General features: G+C 33.5%; 1 protein-coding gene across 2 annotated transcripts in view; it reads left to right on the top strand.

Moving 5' to 3' along the window:
• Nucleotides 1–17,870, top strand: part of LOC114328077 (mucin-22) — a 135,322-nt gene that overhangs the window by 96,852 nt on the left and 20,600 nt on the right. The gene's annotated exons all lie outside the window — the stretch shown is intronic.

The raw sequence follows: 17,870 nt of genomic DNA, 5'->3' as shown, positions 1-17,870 counted from the left end.
CATAACTCTGGACAATAAAAATATAGAAAAGGTTGAGTCGTATAATATAAGGGCAACAAATCGAACTGTCAAAGCTTATAACCTACAGGCTGATTTCAAGACAAGATGTTCTCTAGCATGAGCATGGCATGAACAGCATTTGGTCGATTACAAATAATATTTAAATCAAACTGACCAAATACTTTAAGACAAAAACCTTCGATCAGTACGTATTGCCGGTTCTTCCACATGGGCTTTTTAACAACAATATCCACAAACTTCAAGTGACTCAGAGAGCTATGGAACGGAGAATGCTCAACATTAAGCTCAGTGATCGCAAGTCCAATGAAGAAATAAGAAAGCGATCAAAAGTAACAGATGTAATCCCAAAGCTTGCCATGTTAAAATGGAACTGAAACACATAGGAAGAATAGGAGGCAACCGTTGGAAGAAGCGAATTATTGAATGGCGACCAAGAGAAGAAGAGGCAGATCTCAAACCAGATGGGGAATGATGACATCAAGCGAATAGCTGACTACGAATGGAAATGGATGCAACAAACAACGAACATAGTGAATGGACACACATAAGAGAAGCTTACAGCTGATGGTGGATGGAATAGCTGTTGATGATTATATTGTAATGTTTTTACTATTAATAGGATACCAGACAGGAGCTCAATAAGACAGGATTTCAATTAGTGGACGATAGAAGACTCGAATTCAGTTATTCATACAGTCAAAATTGCCAAGAGCCATTTAATAAAAATTGCAGTCTCTTGATTCTTGATTGTTGAAAGTGAAACATAAACTCTGTTAAATTAAAGGGGACTCAGTGTGGAATGAATAGAGACGTATACAATTACAGAAAGAATAATACAACAAAAAAGAGGCGTCATATAATAAGCCTTTTATACAATTACAAGTGCGTGTTTCAAGAATATCATTCTAATTATAGTGGTAACCGTCGTCAGGCTTGATTTCAATCCCGGCATCGCTGTGTAAATTAAACAATATGGTTTAGAAAAAAAGTGTTCATGATCAACCATCCGTCCCAATCTCAAACATATAAATTTTCCTCATTGTCCATGTCCATGGCCATCGTCGAAATTACGTGAGTATCTTCGTTCTTAGAAGGAGGAGGAGGAGGCGGTGGGGCCGGAGGGCAGCAAAAGAAGCGAAGTGTGTTGGCACGGCGCTGCCGTTTTGGGAAGTTCCTCGAGTCGCGGTTCCCACGCTTCTGGGGCGTGCGAAGCGGGGGAAGGGGGGCGGGGAGCAGCCCGAGACTACTACCGTGCTGGCGTGCGAGCACCACCTGCTTCTCATCTCACAACCACGTGCTGACACTGTGAGAAGAACAACGAGAGAAACAAAGACAACAAAACAAATCTCAAGATAGCGGACGATGCATTTATTTCTATTAAACCCGCGGACATTGTATATAATGTGTATGATATTTTGAAATTAGCATTTTCATTGAAGTTGCGGGTATTTTAAATGCCTCTATCATAAATGATCATTTTATGAATGCAATTAGATTTTTTATTGTAAACTTTTTAGACAAAGTGTTGGTAGATGGAAAAGTAATAATTTTAAATGCGGAGATTAGGAATTATACCTATATTGACTTAAAATAGGATTTTCATCTTATACTCAGCTTTTAAATTAGATATATGTACCAGAAAACAATAGAATAGAGAGGGTTGTATATTTTTTTTAGAAAGAAATTCTTTTTTCTACAAAGAAATCAACATCTTGATACAAACATGAATACTAAAGTGTACAAGACATATTATATAAAAATCGCTGGTGTCACTGTTTACAATATACCAAAGATTGACTACAAAGATACCACTTTGCTCCAGAAGAATGAAAAAGAAGACCATAATTAATTGGATTTCAACGGAAAGATGTCGTAATAATCAAAATAGATTAATAAAGCAGATCCTGAATATGAGCCCATCCAGAAAATGATTCAATAAATAATAAATTTGTTCTTCCAAATTTATAAGCTTATTATTATTATTTTTGGCGATTTCCTTTTACTTCCCTCGGCGCATTCACCAGTATTTCTTCTTTCTCGAAACTCCTTATGTCGGAGGTTTTATTCATCCTCTATCCATATCTTCCATTTCTTGCGGTCACTTGCTAATTCTTTCATTTGTTGATGTGTTTTTCCTTTTTCCTGTCCAATTTCTATAAGCTGATCGATCCATCTCTTCCTTGGGCTCCCTTTCCTTCTTTTACCATATCTTTTTGATTCCATCACCTGCTTTGGTAGTTTTCCTTGGTCCATTCTGTTAATGTGTCCATACTATTTTAATTTTCTTTTTTGGATCTTGGTTATTATCGATTCCTGTTTCAGTCTTTGTCTAATATCTTCATTTCTTATTGTGTCCAATTTCGTTTTTCCTGCTATTTTTCTCAGCTGCTTCATCTCTGCTGCGTTTATTGTACTGTCCATTTTTGCATTGTTTACCCATGTCTCACTTGCATATATTAAAGTTGGTACAGATATTGCATTGTATACCTTCAGTTTTATTTCTTTATCTATGTCTTCCTTTCCAAATATTGTTTTATTTAGTGCATAGTAGATCTTATTTGCTTTTTTCGCCCTGTATGAGATTTCTTGATCTAGCTTTTCATCCTCTGATATTATTACTCCCAGGTATTCAAACGTCGAGACTGTTTCTATTATTTCGTTTTTGTACCTAAATATCGTTTGGTTTATTTCTTCCCTTTTCTTTTGGGCTACTATCATGGTCTTCGTTTTCTTTACATTTACCTCCATTTTCAAATTTTCTATTTCTTCCACCCAGATATCGATTAATTTTTGCATTTTCTCTTTATTATCTGCTATTATTACTAGGTCATCTGCATATAGCAATCCCTCCATTCTCACTGGTACTAAATTCCCGTACCCTATTGTTGACTGTAATTGCCTTGACCTTCTTTTAGCGCTCTTCATTACTCTATCCATTACTAATATAAACAAAACTGGGCTGAGACTGTCCCCTTGTTTTATTCCTCTAGGAATAACTCCTTTAGCGTTATTATTGGCGATCTGTTTCCGTTTATTTGAACTTTAGCAAGTACGTTTCTATTTGTACTTTTTACCACGCTTACTATCTTTTGCGGGATTTGCAGGTCTTCCATTACTGACCATATTACTTCTCTATTTATAGAATCAAAAGCAGCTTTAATATCTATAAACGTAATATACAAGTCTTCTCCTATTTCGTTTTTCCTTTCAGTTATATTTATCAGTATGTATATATTATCTGTTGTTCCTCTTTCCCTCCTAAAAGCAGCTTGTTCTTCTTCTAGTTTTCCTTCCAGTTCTTTCCTGAGCTTCCTTTCTATTATCCCGGTGTAGACTTTATATGCCACTGATGATAAGCATATAGACTTATAGTTATCACATTCCGCTTTAATAATTTTTTACTGGTTTTAAACTTCGGAAGCTAGGAATAACTAAAGGCACTTTTCACAACTAAACCTTTATCACAATAACACAAACTTTTGGTATTAAAGTAATTTTTTGTGTTGGATCGGACACAAGCCCTACTTTCCCGTTTTTTTTTATTCTTTTTTTTTATAACAACACCTTGGCAACGAACTTTTTTTGTTTTGAATATTGCGCCTTTGTGTAAACTTTGAATCATAAAACATAAAAACATAGAAAAAACTTTGTGAAGTGTACACAAGGCGCAAACCACTAAATAAAATATTGAAAATAAAATATTGAAACAAAGTACAGTCCTACCGAACATCAGTGTTGGGAATTTATTTCTCCAACACGCTTCATCTCCTTTCTTGTGTTGGACCTTCTCCATGTTCACCAGTATTTATCATCTTTAATCCCAGTTACAAAAACATTGCCTTGAAAAAATCGATCTGTGTGTTCTTTTTCTTTATAAGCAATTCCCCTTGTTCATTGGCGGATTGATACCTCTATGGAATGCTGCACTACTCTCATTTCTTCCGTTTCCAGTAGTCTGTAGTCTTTGTGTTGTAAATAGCTGTGTCGTGTCGGGTCTTATTTCTGATGCATGATATATATGTCATACACTGACTTTATCTAAGTGGTAATACGTGGGTTTCGCCATATAGTGTTATTACAATTTGTATTTTACATCTGATTGGTTCTTTTCTGATTACTATTGTTGTAGTTTTCTTAGTTGAGATAATCATATATATTAAGTAAATTCTTTTGCTCTTATGTCTTATGTTAAATCTATGGACTAGCCCTTGCAGATTATCTTCCACTTGGGCTATCAATATTGCGTCGTCTCCGTAACGGAGTATTTTTAGTTCTGTGTTTCCCATTCTATATCCTCTTCCTTTGTTGACACATTTGATGATTTCATCAATTATTAAATTGGAGAGCATAGGGCTCAATGCGAGTTTTATTAGCTTGATGGAGTAGCCCGATAGCACTGTTGGAGGGGGCGGGAACAAGCCCGTATAAAGGAGGAGGTCTACAGTCAGGTACACTGGTTACCGCTAGACTTGAAAGCCATGCCGCTCGTAGAATCGGATTTGCGCCACGGGATAGGAATGATTGTATCAGTGGCGCACCCAAGGAGGGGTTTTGGGGGTTAAAACCAGTGGCGTAACAAACTCCGTCGGGGCCCCTCCGCAGAATTTGAAATGGGGCCCCTTTTAACCCGGGAGCAGTCGCGCCGTTAGAAAAAATCCAACTTTTTATCATTTTCCGTGATAACTTAATGAAAAATTTTGCAACATAACTTTCCACTTGTAAGTGCCTCGAAGAAGATTGTAGTAATGCGTAGGATTTTTTTTAAATTTTTTAATTTCATTTTTATTTTTTTTGTGGAATTTATGGCTTTGGTGGGAACCAATTAGTTTTAAAATTGTTAGGAATAGATATTTTTAACATAACAAGCAAACGAAAATATTATAAAATTGAACTTTGTTTTAAATTCGTATTGTTAGATTTTGTTCTACGCGCGACTGCTTACGTGACAGAAGTAAGCGCGACTGCTCCCGCGTTAAACAATTACTAAATACGACTTATTTAACAAAAACTTTTTTTGTTAGCGTTATCATTCACTGTTCATAACAACTTACATTTCTCATCTTTATTGGTATACCGACCAATTCCAAATAAACAACTTCTTTTGTTGTTTTCTGTACAACTTACCTACAATACATTTAATAACCAGCTTTAAAAATAGTAAATGTTAAAACAATTCTTTCTTGATTTCTTATACAGTGTGTTTGCGTAGCTTGGAACCTATGGGAAACTTTTTTATTACATATCTATATTACGAAAAAAAAGTTATTCTTCATAAAATGCTCTGCATGGTATAAAACTTAAGTTGCAATAATCAGATATTAAATTTTATTGATTTTATACGAGGTATATCAAAAAATACTAATTTCGCCCAATAGTACCTATACCACCTTTATATTTTACAATACATATTGAAAAATTTTATTATAAAAAGTTGTTCGCAATTAAAACTATGTTTAAATATGCAATTATATCATTCCAGTTGAAATATTGTGAACTATAAAGGTACTTAACTCATTCATATTCGAGAGATGTTCATATTTTTCGACATACCTCGTATAAAGTTGGTAAAATGTGATATATTACGATTGAATCTTCGTTTTGAGATAATGCAGAGCTTTTTATAAAGAATCTGATAAGAATTTTATAAAGAATTTTTTCGTAAAATTAAAAATTTAATAATAAAATAGTCATTATAATTGTCATAAAATGATGTTGGTTATCGGTAATTTGAGAAATATTTGGAAAAATTAGTTTTTTATTTACAAGGATGTAATTATATATTAAAATTAAAATCATATATTGTTAAATATAAAAGTACTTTATCCTTGAGTTAAATTCCTATTTTTTGACTTACCTCGTATAAAATTGATAAGCTTTGATATCTGATGGTTTATCTGGCTTATTTTGTATCTCAGATTTAAGACCATTCAGAGCATTTCATGAAGAATAACTTTTTTCGTAAAATTGATAATAAAAATGTTTCCCATATGGTTCGAAGCCACGCAGACATACTGTATAAGTGCTCAAAAAAATTTATTTTTAATTTTCAAATTGTAATGTCTGACAGGGCCGTAACTACCATTGGGGCAACCGGGGCAGTGCCTCGGGGCCCCCGGCGAAGGGGACCCCGCGATTGTAATCGCGTTATACTGCCTTTAGGCAATATAACGCGATTAAAAACCTACATTATAGCCGAAGAATGTCAGTAACATTATATGTAGTATATTTTTTATGAAAACAGAAAAGATGTTATATTGATGGTGAATATTTAGCTTAAAATATTGTGATTTCAAATTTTTTTTGTGTTGGTCAACTAAAATAGCAATATGTGGGTAGGTACAGGAAACTTCAGTCATGGAGTACATTAAAATGCGTTTTCAAGTGGTTAAATATCAATTTTCCCGGACTCCTTCTGCTGGGTGATTAACCCCAGACCCCCTGGTAGGGGGCCCCCAGATCACGTTTGCCCCGGGGCCCCCAACATCGTACTTATGGCCCTGATTTAATGACATATTCGAATTCAGCATAATCAAAAAGCAAATAGAAACATTTTTGAACAAAGTAAAATGATGAATTCACCGATATCTTTTAAAATTATTTAATATAAAACAGTTTTATTGTTTAAAGAATTAATAAACAATTAGACGCATCTGTGAGTAGAACTTTTCACTTTAAGATAAGATATATAAACTAACAAAAAATGTTTTAAAAAAATATAAGCTTGTTTGATTTTTTCCGAAACCGAAACAATGCAAGTTTTTCTACATTGACTTACCTAAATCGTAAGTCTTATAATTTCCCTATCTTACCGTTTATCTGTTAGAGATTGTCCAATGATTACACAAAAAATTCGTCAATAATTGTTAAATAAATGCGTAATGCGTAACAAACTGATGCAACTATAACCGTAAAACAACACAAACATAAATAACAGTCAATGCAAACAACCAATATGAAATTACTGGCGATAATATTGTATCGAAATACTAAAAGTAGGCTAAGAACAGAGAGAAAGAAAACCCATTTTTAGATTTAAAAATATTGTTCTTAAATTCGGCAAATTGCAATTCTAATATCTTTCAATATTCACGTACAAAAATATATAGTTTATTGTCGCTGCCATAAAATTTCGGTAGGCCGGAAGGGATTAAGTTTCTAGATATTATGAGATGATTCACTTGGCAAATACGTCTAGTTAGAAATTTTTACGTTTTTAAATTTAAACAGACAACGTAAAAATAATATAACAATAACAGATTTTTACATAATATCAGATGACAAGATGGGGCCCTTAAGCGATTGGGGCCCCCCGCAAGCTTCATGCTGCGGGGCCCTCTGTTACGCCCCTGGTTAAAACCCCTCCCAGGGCATATAAAAAAGATATATAAAGAATAGTAGTAGGCGAGGAAAAAAAGCACTAAAATCGCCTAAACCTCTAACTTTTTTAAAGTAAGACGGATTATTATCGGTATATTAAACCTTTTGCATTCGATTCGGGAGAGCTCCAGGGAAATTCTTGAATACTTGGCATGAGGAACAAATGAAAATTGCATTCTTGTAGGCATAAAATGCATTTTTCAAAGTGCATCTCAAAGTGTTCACAAAATATAAATTCACAACTCAGAAAATAATCATGGAAATGAGTTCAATTTTCATACTCGGAGGATTTTGAGGTTGCTAAACAGGAATGTAGGGTCGGCGAAGCTGTAAGAGGTGTCTGGTGCCAGGAATCTAGGTAATCTCGTGGAATTTTATAGAAATTCCTATGAAAATAGTTGAATTTTATTATCTCGGGGTTTTGAGATCGCTGAACACGAATATTCCAACGAAGATGCTAAACGAGATACCTGGTGCCCTGTATCAACGTCGTCTCCGGGAATATTATGAAAATTCGTAATACAATTAGTTGAAACTTGTTATTGCGGGGTTTTTAAGGCAACTATAAAAATTATTATTAATAGTGAAAAAAAAATTCGATTTATTTTTTTTTTCATAATTTGCGCTCTGAACTAAAACAACTTACTGTTATTGTTACTCACCGTTGAATTTTTTAACGAATTTCTATAAAACTCCAGAAGACGAAGTCGAGTCCGGGCACCAGGTAATTCATACCAGTGGCGGCTCGTCAGAGGAGGCAAGGGAGGCTCAGCCTCCCCATAAATTTTTTACACACTCTACACTGTTTTGTTTATCATGAATCGCGAAAATAACAAGCACTCTCACTATTATACAACGTGTAAATTCCATATTATCACTAATTATCCATACGTACGGAGCATTAGCATTAGAATGCATGATCGCGCCTCAGTTTTATTACATATTATTGTAGGCAGGACCCTGGGTTATCCCGAGATGCATGAACAGAGCACGGAGCCGAGAAGCCCAGCAGTCTCCGTTGCTAATGCTCCGTGCAGCGCAGCAGGCGTTTAAGGAGACCCGGTCTCCTAACAGTGGCATCTACGGTGCCATCACACGCTGCCCGGAGATATACCAAGGGAGGCAGAATAGCTTCTCGGCTCCGTTGCGTGGTTGCGTGCGTCTCAGGACAACGAATTTTAGGGTCCTGACTAAAAATAATGAAAAATCTAAAAGTGCGAATTTTGTTATGAAATTTGGTATGTGGGGTTATAATAACATTTGGAACAACTCTAACTCAAAGCAACATATCGGTAATTTATGGTGTTTTTGAATTCGCAGTAGGCCGCGTTTAAAATTAAAAAATTCAGTTGAGTACCTATCTTAAAAAATTTGAAGCTTCATTTTGTATGGACTGCAAAACTTCAAATCTGTATTTATTTTGATATGCGAGGTATCTATTTACAAATAGATGAAATTGTTAACAAATAAACGACACAAACTTTGGTATTAAACTTTTACAATTAGACTAACTATTTTTAAAATGATATATCATGAAATTATGAATTAGGATGATATTATGAAATGTAAATAAAAAATAGTCAAAAAATGGGGCCTTAAATTACATTTTTTGGCTAGTGCAAATTTGTCTAGATATGGCAAATTTGTCTAGATGGCCCGCTCCCAGACTTACATTATGAACCCGTAAATCATAGTTCTATTACCTCAGTAGAATTTTCTCCTGATGATATTTTTAAAAAACTTAAAGAACTTGACACCAACAAATCTCCAGGACCAGATAATCTTTCTCCTACTTTCTTGAAATCATGTGCAAATGCTCTTAAATATCCACTCCATTTGCTTATGGAACAATCATTCCACTCTGCTACTCTACCACTTATTTGGAAAGAAGCACGGGTGAAACCAATCTTTAAGAAAGGAGATAAACTCGACCCCAAAAATTATAGGCCTGTTAGTCTCACTCCAGTTATATCCAAAGTTATGGAATCAATTATTGTGGATAATTTACACATATTTTTGAACCAGCATCAAATAATCCCGAACGAACAACATGGCTTTACCAGTGGAAGATCGGTTGCTACCAACTTGTTATGTTGCCTAAATGACTGGACTGCCGAAGTAGATATGGGACAGGATATTGATATTATCTACTTAGATTTTAGCAAGGCTTTCGATAAAGTTCCAAGGGAAAGGCTTTTGAAAAAATTAAACAGGATTGGAATTCGCGGGCAACTGTTAAACTGGATTTCAGCCTTCTTAAGTGAAAGAAAATTTTCAGTAAGAATACAGTCTTCAAGTAGCCCCCTATATGACGTGATAAGTGGAGTCCCCCAAGGATCTGTTTTAGGGCCACTACTGTTTAATATATTTACATCGGAGCTAAAATACATCATTTCATCAAAGTTTTCGGTTTATGCGGATGACACAAAGCTGTACAACAATCCTAAAATAAACTCTCAGTGTTTGCAAAAAGACTTGGACAGCATTTCTCGATGGTGTACTGACTGGTTGCTACCGCTTAATATAGAAAAATGTGTCGTTCTTCATCTCGGCAAGAATAACCCTCGGTTAAATTATTTTATTAACGGCACCGTTTTAAAAAAGACCGATTGTCACTCTGATCTCGGCGTGTTAATAGACTCACAATTGTCCTGGACTCCTCACACGTTGCAACAGTGTAATAAAGCCAATCGCATGGTATATCTTATTAGTAAAGTTTTTTCGTCCTGTGACAGTCGAACCTTAGCAAAATTGTATAAAACTTATGTGAGACCTATATTAGAATTTGCTAATTCAGTGTGGTGTCCGGTTCTTCAGCGTGATGTAAATATGCTGGAAAATGTACAGCGACGAGTAACACGGATCCCGTATTCATTGGTGCGTCCCTCATATGAAGATCGTTTAAGGATCATGGATTTAGTTCCATTATCCACCCGCAGACTTAGAGGCGACTTAATTACAACATTCAATTCATTTCATTACGAAACTTCTTCACTCAGAAATTTCTTTACAATAAATACAGATGAGCGGTTAAGAGGCCATCCCAGAAAGCTAAGAAGAGAACTCTGCAAAACCAACATCAGGTTAAACTTTTTATCAAATAGGGTTGTTAATGCTTGGAATTCATTACCAGCTTATGTCGCTATGGCTCCTAGTACAAATAGTTTTAAGAATAGACTCGATAATAATTGATTGTATTTTTAATTTAATTATATGTAAGTCAGCATAAGTGTAAAACAGCTAAGTACCAAAATTTGTTTAGCTTTTAGAGTATAATAGGATTCTAATCCTCTATTCTTATTGAATGTTAATAATAATAATAATAATAATAATAATAATATTTTACAGTTAGGTATAGCCTCCCCTATTGTAAAAATCACGAGCCGCCACTGATTCATACTCATACTCATACAGCATCTTCCATACAATATTTATTGCAAAACTCCAGGAGATAATATAGATACCTACCAGGTACCTCGTACAGCATCGCCGAAGCAATATTCGTGTTCAGCGATCTCGAACACCTCGGAATAATAAGTTTCAATGATTTTCATAATAAATTTCCATAAAACTCCAGGAGACGACGTTTCTACCGAGCACCAGGTACCTCTTACAGCTTCGCCGACCCCATATATCTGTTCAACGACCTCAAAACCCCCCAGTATAAAAATTGAACTCATTTCCATGATTATTTTCCGAGTTTTTAATTTTTATTTTTTGACACTTTAAGAAGCACTTTGGAAAATGCATTTTCCGTTTACAATAATGCAATTTTCATTTGTCTCTCATGCCGAGCATTCAAGAATTTTCCGAAAGTTCCCTCGAATAAAACGCAAAAGGTTACATAACGTAATGGTTTATATCCTCGTGTATAGGAAAATGTAACTTGTTTTTCACAAACAATACAAAAAAAATTCGGTGTCCAAGCCAACCCCTCCCAGAGGAAAATTCTAGGTGCGCCACTGCCATTACACATTAATTTACCTTTTATGATTTCTTTCAAATTCAATAATTATCTTTACTCTTTTTATCTAATAATAAAACACTGAAAACGTTTGTTTTCTATACTTCCACAGAATTTCTGTGGAAATTCTGTGGAAGTATAGAAAACAAACGTTTTCAGTGTTTTATTATTAGATAAAATGAACTTCCATCAAGTAATGGTCGAATCCATCATAATTATTATTTACTCTTTTTAACTGCGGCTTTGCTATAACTGTCGTATTATCGATTTTTTTACTTGAAGTAAATATTTATTCAATGAAAGACATTCTTTTTGTCTTTGTCGTAATAAAATTAAAGTATTTTTTCCGAATTACATATTAAGATTCTTTCCGACATTTCAAAACGGTATGCGTGTGCCATCTTTCGGTTAAGTCATCCACTAGAGAAGAGCTTCGATCTCGTTCATATAAAAGAAACCTGTCCTCGTGAAAGATGATTATATACATAATAAGGCTCCAAATCGCCATTTTAAAAATATTTATAAAATATATTTTTTAATTGTTTAAAAATGTATTATTTTTTACTTATTTGAAAATGTAGAATAAGGAAAAACAATAAAAATTAGTAGCATTAGTATCTACGACAAAAAAATATAGGATCTGCTTAAAACAGAACATTGCGAAACATGCACAAATGGGCAAATAATAAACGGTGATAAAATAGAAGGGGAAGGGTATATTTAAATTTTTTTCAAAATTTATCGTTAAAACCTCTCAAAGCTTAATAAAGTGCTTTTCATTTTGATACGTCGAAACAAGAGTTTTTTGTATTTTTTTTTAATTTCTCGTTCTGTATTTTTTTTGTTCTACTATACACTACAGAATATACAGGGTGTAGTAACAAATATGAAGGTAATAAATTAAATCACATATTCTGGGACCAAAAATAAACTCAGTACAAATGTGCACATAAAAAAGTTATAGCTGTGCCTTTGGAAGTTACAAAATGAAAATCGATTTTTCCCAATACATATATCGAAAACTATTATAGATGTTTTACTGAAAATAGACCTTTGGCATTCTTATGGCAGGAACATCTTAAGAAAAATTATAGTGAAATGTGTGCACCCCATAAAAATTGTGTGGGGGTTTGTTCGCTTAAACCACCTCAAACTTCTGTATTAAGTTATTATTGTGGTACCATTAATTAAAAACAATTTTTTAAAACTTTTTGGCCTCTTAATATGCGGCTTCTTTTTTAATATGTTTTCATACAAATTTTATGGGGGTTTTGTTCCTTTAAACCCTCCAAATGTTTGTGTACGTTCCAATTAAACTATTGTTGTAATGCCATTAGTTAAACACAGTGTTTTTAAAACTTTTTTGCCTCAAGTATTTTTTTGATAAGCGACCTTTTATCGAGATGTGGCTTCTTTTTTAATATGTTTCAAAATATACCTAAAAAGGTAAATTATAAATAAATTTTCATAATATTAATAGGTCTCTATAATCGTACAGCCATATACAAATATGTGGTGGATTTGACAATTATTCAAAGTACCTCGATAAACACTGGCTTATCGAAAAAGTAATAAGAGACAAAAAAGTTTTAAAAATACTGTGTTTAACTAATGGTGCCACAATAATAACTTAATTGGAGGTACAGAAAAGTTTGGGGGGAGGGGGTTAAGGGAACAAACCCCCATAAAATGTTTATGGGATGCACAAATTTCACTATATTTTTTTAAGATGTTTCTGCCATAAGAATGCCGAAGGTCTATTTTCATTAAAACTATATATGTAATAGTTTTCGATATATTGGAAAAAATCGATTTTCATTTTGTAACTTCAAAGGGCTATAACTTTCTTTATGTGCATATTTGTACCAAGGTATGTAAGTTAAGTTTAATTGAACTATTTTTGGTCCCAGAATATGTGGTTTAATTTATGACCTGAATTTTTGTTACACCCTGTATTCAGCATTAAATTCGCATTGATCATTTTTGGTAGTCCCACCTTGAAATATTTGATTTGAAGATTGCTCTCCCATTTTTGATTAAGTTGTTGAAGATTTCTTTTATGCAGTTCAGTAGCAATATATGTTGTGTAACTTGAAACCTACAAATGGTGAATCGTTGCAATGTATATATTTAGTTGTTGAGCAAGGCATTGTAATTCTTCTACTGTTCCCGCCAGAAGGACAATATCTTCAGCATATCTTATGTTATTAAGTGGCTCACCGTTTATTATTAGGCCTCACCGACTTCGGCCAATGCTAATTCTGAGATGGCTTCACCGCATAAATTTAACAAAAATGGTGATAAAATACACCCTTGGCGCACTCCACGGCGAATCTAGATATCGTCAGTCAGTTCTTTTTCAAGTTTCACTTTCACTGTTTGAATTCAATAGAGGTTACATATTATAATTCTAATGTCTCTACTGTCTATGTTTTTATTTATTTAAGATGATTCTGCTGTTTTCAGTCAAATGCTTTCTCAAAATTAATGAAACAGGCATATACGTCCTGATACATATCTAGGCTTCTCTTCGAAAGAATACCTACTCACTGCAAACAGTGCATCTCGTGTTCCCAGGACCTTTCCTAAATCCCATTTGTGTATTACTTATGCCTCCGGCCTCAGTTCAATTTCTTATTTATTCTATTGTAAATTACATACTTCTAAAAATAATTTCAAGCCACGACTCATTAAGGCTTATGGTGCGATGTCCCTTGTACTCCGTTGCATTGGCATTTTTGGGAAGTAGTATAAATTGGAAAAGACTGCAAGACTTGTACACACTTCTAAATAGGTCAAAACGGCAAACAGGTGTATGTTTTCGAAACACTTTTGATAGTGTGTAAAAAATATTTTATTATCAGCCAAGTACTTTCGACACATAACGTGCCATCATCAGAGCTTTCTAAAAGGACATATTTAAGATAAGATTTTTTTTATATAAAAAATGAGTGAAAAACTTACGTCCTCTGATAAAACCTTCATAGAAGAGCAATTGCTAAACGACACAATAAAAAACATGGATACTGGGCAAAAGCCACAGATATAGGGTATAATAACCCTTTAAAGTGAATAAAATCACATCTAAATTCTTTTATTAATTAATAAGACAACATGGCTGAGTCAAACCATTTTGAGCCCACGTGAACAGCAGATCAGCTGAGGAAGACTGACATTTATTAAAATGATAAAGAAGGAACTACAATCTTATGCGCCCTCTATGTTCATAAATATTAATTAAAAATTGAAAATAGCTAAAAAGCCATGTATAGGTTAAATGAATTTAAAGTTAAGATACTAAATTTTAAAGTTAAATTTTCAAAAAATTTCTATTATTACTGTTGAAGTGAAATGTTAACGTGTATATTAAAAGTTATCAAAATTCTTCCAAAAAACAAAACTGTTATAGTTTGACCAAGTGTAGAAGAAGTTAGATGAAATCATACCTAGGAGAAATATCATTTGACAAGCTCAGAGTTTGAAAGCTGTTATTAAAAATTAAAAATCTTATTGATTAATTCAGACAAACAACAAATATTTAGGTACTTGTTTACAAATATGTAAACAATGAACGAAAACTCAAGAATACCTAAAAGTAATGTTCAAAAAACTTTCATAAATTGTTGGGTATACTGTATACTAAACCAAAATTACTAAAGAAATTTCTTAAAAATAGGATCAAATTTACAATTTAATTGAATCTGGGTGTTAACACAGTTTTGAGGGTTTTTTTTCATTTCTCTACTTATTTCTAGATCTTCTAGTAGATTCATTTTGGTATAGTTATTATTAGGTATGCTGTGTAAGATCCTACTATCTTTTTGTGGACTAAAGCTGTGTTTCGATGCATGTAAATGATGACCAAAGCTAGATTTATCGATCTTTGACATATGCTCTTTGATACGAGTATCCAAAGGTCGCATCGTTCTACCCACGTAGGTCACAGGGCATTTACCACATGACAATTTATAAATGCCACTTTTTGAAGTTTTTTAAATTTTGTCTATAGTATGAGAAAAAATTGACTTATGTTATCTTTGCATTTAAGTGAAAGTTTTAAGTTAGGAATGTTATTTAAGATTTTTGCTATATTGTCTGAAGGATAACCTATGTATGATATAGATCTATACATAATTGCTGAGTTGGAGTTGTCCGGGGTCGCAATATAAGCTAGAGATCTGTTTCTTTTATTCCTTAATTTGTTGAGAATGTTATCAACCAAAGTAGGGGAGTAGTTAACCGTTACTATGTGCAAGTTGTTTAATAATATCCAATTCAGAAGTAAAATTTGTATCTGATAATGGTAAGCTAAGTAAACGATGGATATAGCAATAAAAAGAAGACATCTTCTGTTAAAAAGGATGATTCGAAGATCTAGGGATAGTATGGTCAGTCTGAGTTGGTTTTCTAATAAGTATAAATATAAGTAGTATAAATGTCGATTAAAGCCATTCTTTCGGTATTAATGATATTAAATAGATATACAAGAAGGTCCAGTGGCGGCTCGTCAGAGGAGGCAAGGGAGGCTTAGCCTCCCCATAAATTTTTTACACACGCTACACTGTTTTGTTTATCTTGAATCGCGAAAAACATCAAGCACTCTCACTATTATACAACGTGTAAATTCCATATTATCACTAAATATCCATACGCACGGAGCATTATCATTAGAACGCATGATTGCGTCTCAGTTTTTTATTATTATTGTAGGCAGGACCCTGAGTTGTCCCGAGACGCATGGACGGAGCCGAGAAGCCGGCCAGCCTCCGTTGCTAATGCTCCGCGCAGCTCAGCAGGCGTTTAAGGAGACCCGGTCTCCTAATGCCATCACACTCTGCCCGGAGATTTACCAACGGAGGCTAACTAGCTTCTCAGCTCCGTTGCCGTTGCGTGCATCTTGGGACAACGAATTTTAGGGTCCTGACTAAAAATAACGAAAAAACTAAAAGTGCGAATTTTGTTATGAAATTTGGTATTTGGGGTTAGAATAATATTTGGAACAACTTGTTCAAATAACTTTTTCCGATATTTGTAACGCAAAGCAAAATATCGGTAATTTATCATGTTTTTGGATTCGCAGTAGGCCGCGTTTAGAATTCAAAAAATTCAGTTGAGTATCTTAAAAAATGTGAACCTTCAACCTATATGGACTGCAAAACTTCAAATATGTATTTATTTTGATATGCATATCTACTTACAAAGATCGATGGAATTGTTAACAAATAAACGACACAAACTTTGGTATTAAACTTTTACAATTAGACTAATTATTTTTAAAATGATATGATATTATGAAATTATGAACTAGGATGATATTATAAAATGTAAATAAAATTTTTGAAGTTATACTTCTTTAGGCGCGATAGGGAGTGAATTTTTATTATTCTGCGCGCATGCGCACAGAGACAGTATGTTGTTCGTTGCTAAATCTTTTAAGTTACATGTATCAGTCCAAAAAAGGTGTGGAAAAAATATATTAGTGTATTTAGTAAATATATTTATTATAATTTTTGTGTTTTTGGATTTGTCTTCCTCGGGAGTTAGGTAATACGTATTATTACAACATTTTTATTTAACACTTCACTTCGTCTATTTGTTACCGTGGTTTGTCATAATGTCCGAGAAACCGTCAAAACAATGCCTTCGTAGCCTCATTGGTACAGCATTCGACTACGGATCGGGAGATCCCGGGTTCAAATGTGGACAATTGCTGTCTTTTTTTTTAATTTTTGGATTTTTGGAAAGTGGTAAGTAACTATTAAAATCAGTTTAACCTTTACCTACACGCGCTATCGTATTTTGTACGCCAGATATAAAAATTCTACTGCAAATATATTTAAAAATTTAATTTTTGACCTTGTTTATCTCTCTAACCTATCACTGGAATGTGCTTTAAAATTTGGTTTTAGTTTCGTTATAATCGGCGTTCTGGGAAGATCGTAATTTACAGTTTACTCTTTGTTGTTTCCGGTGGTGGACAATATACGCCACAATTATATTAATATAAGTCGTAATATAAGTACATATTTCAATTGTTTTTTAGTCATTATAGCACAAAATATATTTTTCTTTATAAACAATACTTTTTCTCCTGTAAAAAATCACATTTCAAAAAATTTTTTATTAGTTATTTTACTTATCATGGAATCCAGTTACTCCATAATTCCAGTTATAAATCCCAATTGGCTTATTGAGAAGGAATTCCAAGTATTCACTGATGTCGAATAAGGTTTATAGCAAACAACTAAGTGTTTTTTTCAAAAAAAAAAATAAACAAATCCGCTGTTTTTAAGTGTATTTTCTTGTGGCGTATAAAGTACGCCACGCGTGTAGTTATGTTATAACTTGATGCGCGGGTAGTTAAAGGTTAATATTTAATAAAGTAAAAACAAACTGTTAAAAGTATTTTATTTCGCTGAAATCATATAATAGAAGTATAACTTTTTACGTGCGTACAAAGTACACACACATTCTTTTTTTTATTTATTTATTTGCACTAGCAAAAAAT

Source organism: Diabrotica virgifera, chromosome 2 (assembly GCF_917563875.1).
Source record: "Diabrotica virgifera virgifera chromosome 2, PGI_DIABVI_V3a".
NCBI classification, from domain to species: domain Eukaryota; kingdom Metazoa; phylum Arthropoda; class Insecta; order Coleoptera; family Chrysomelidae; genus Diabrotica; species Diabrotica virgifera.
The sequence above is the reverse complement of the archived record's forward strand: the minus strand, read 5'-3'. Positions and strand labels throughout refer to the sequence as shown.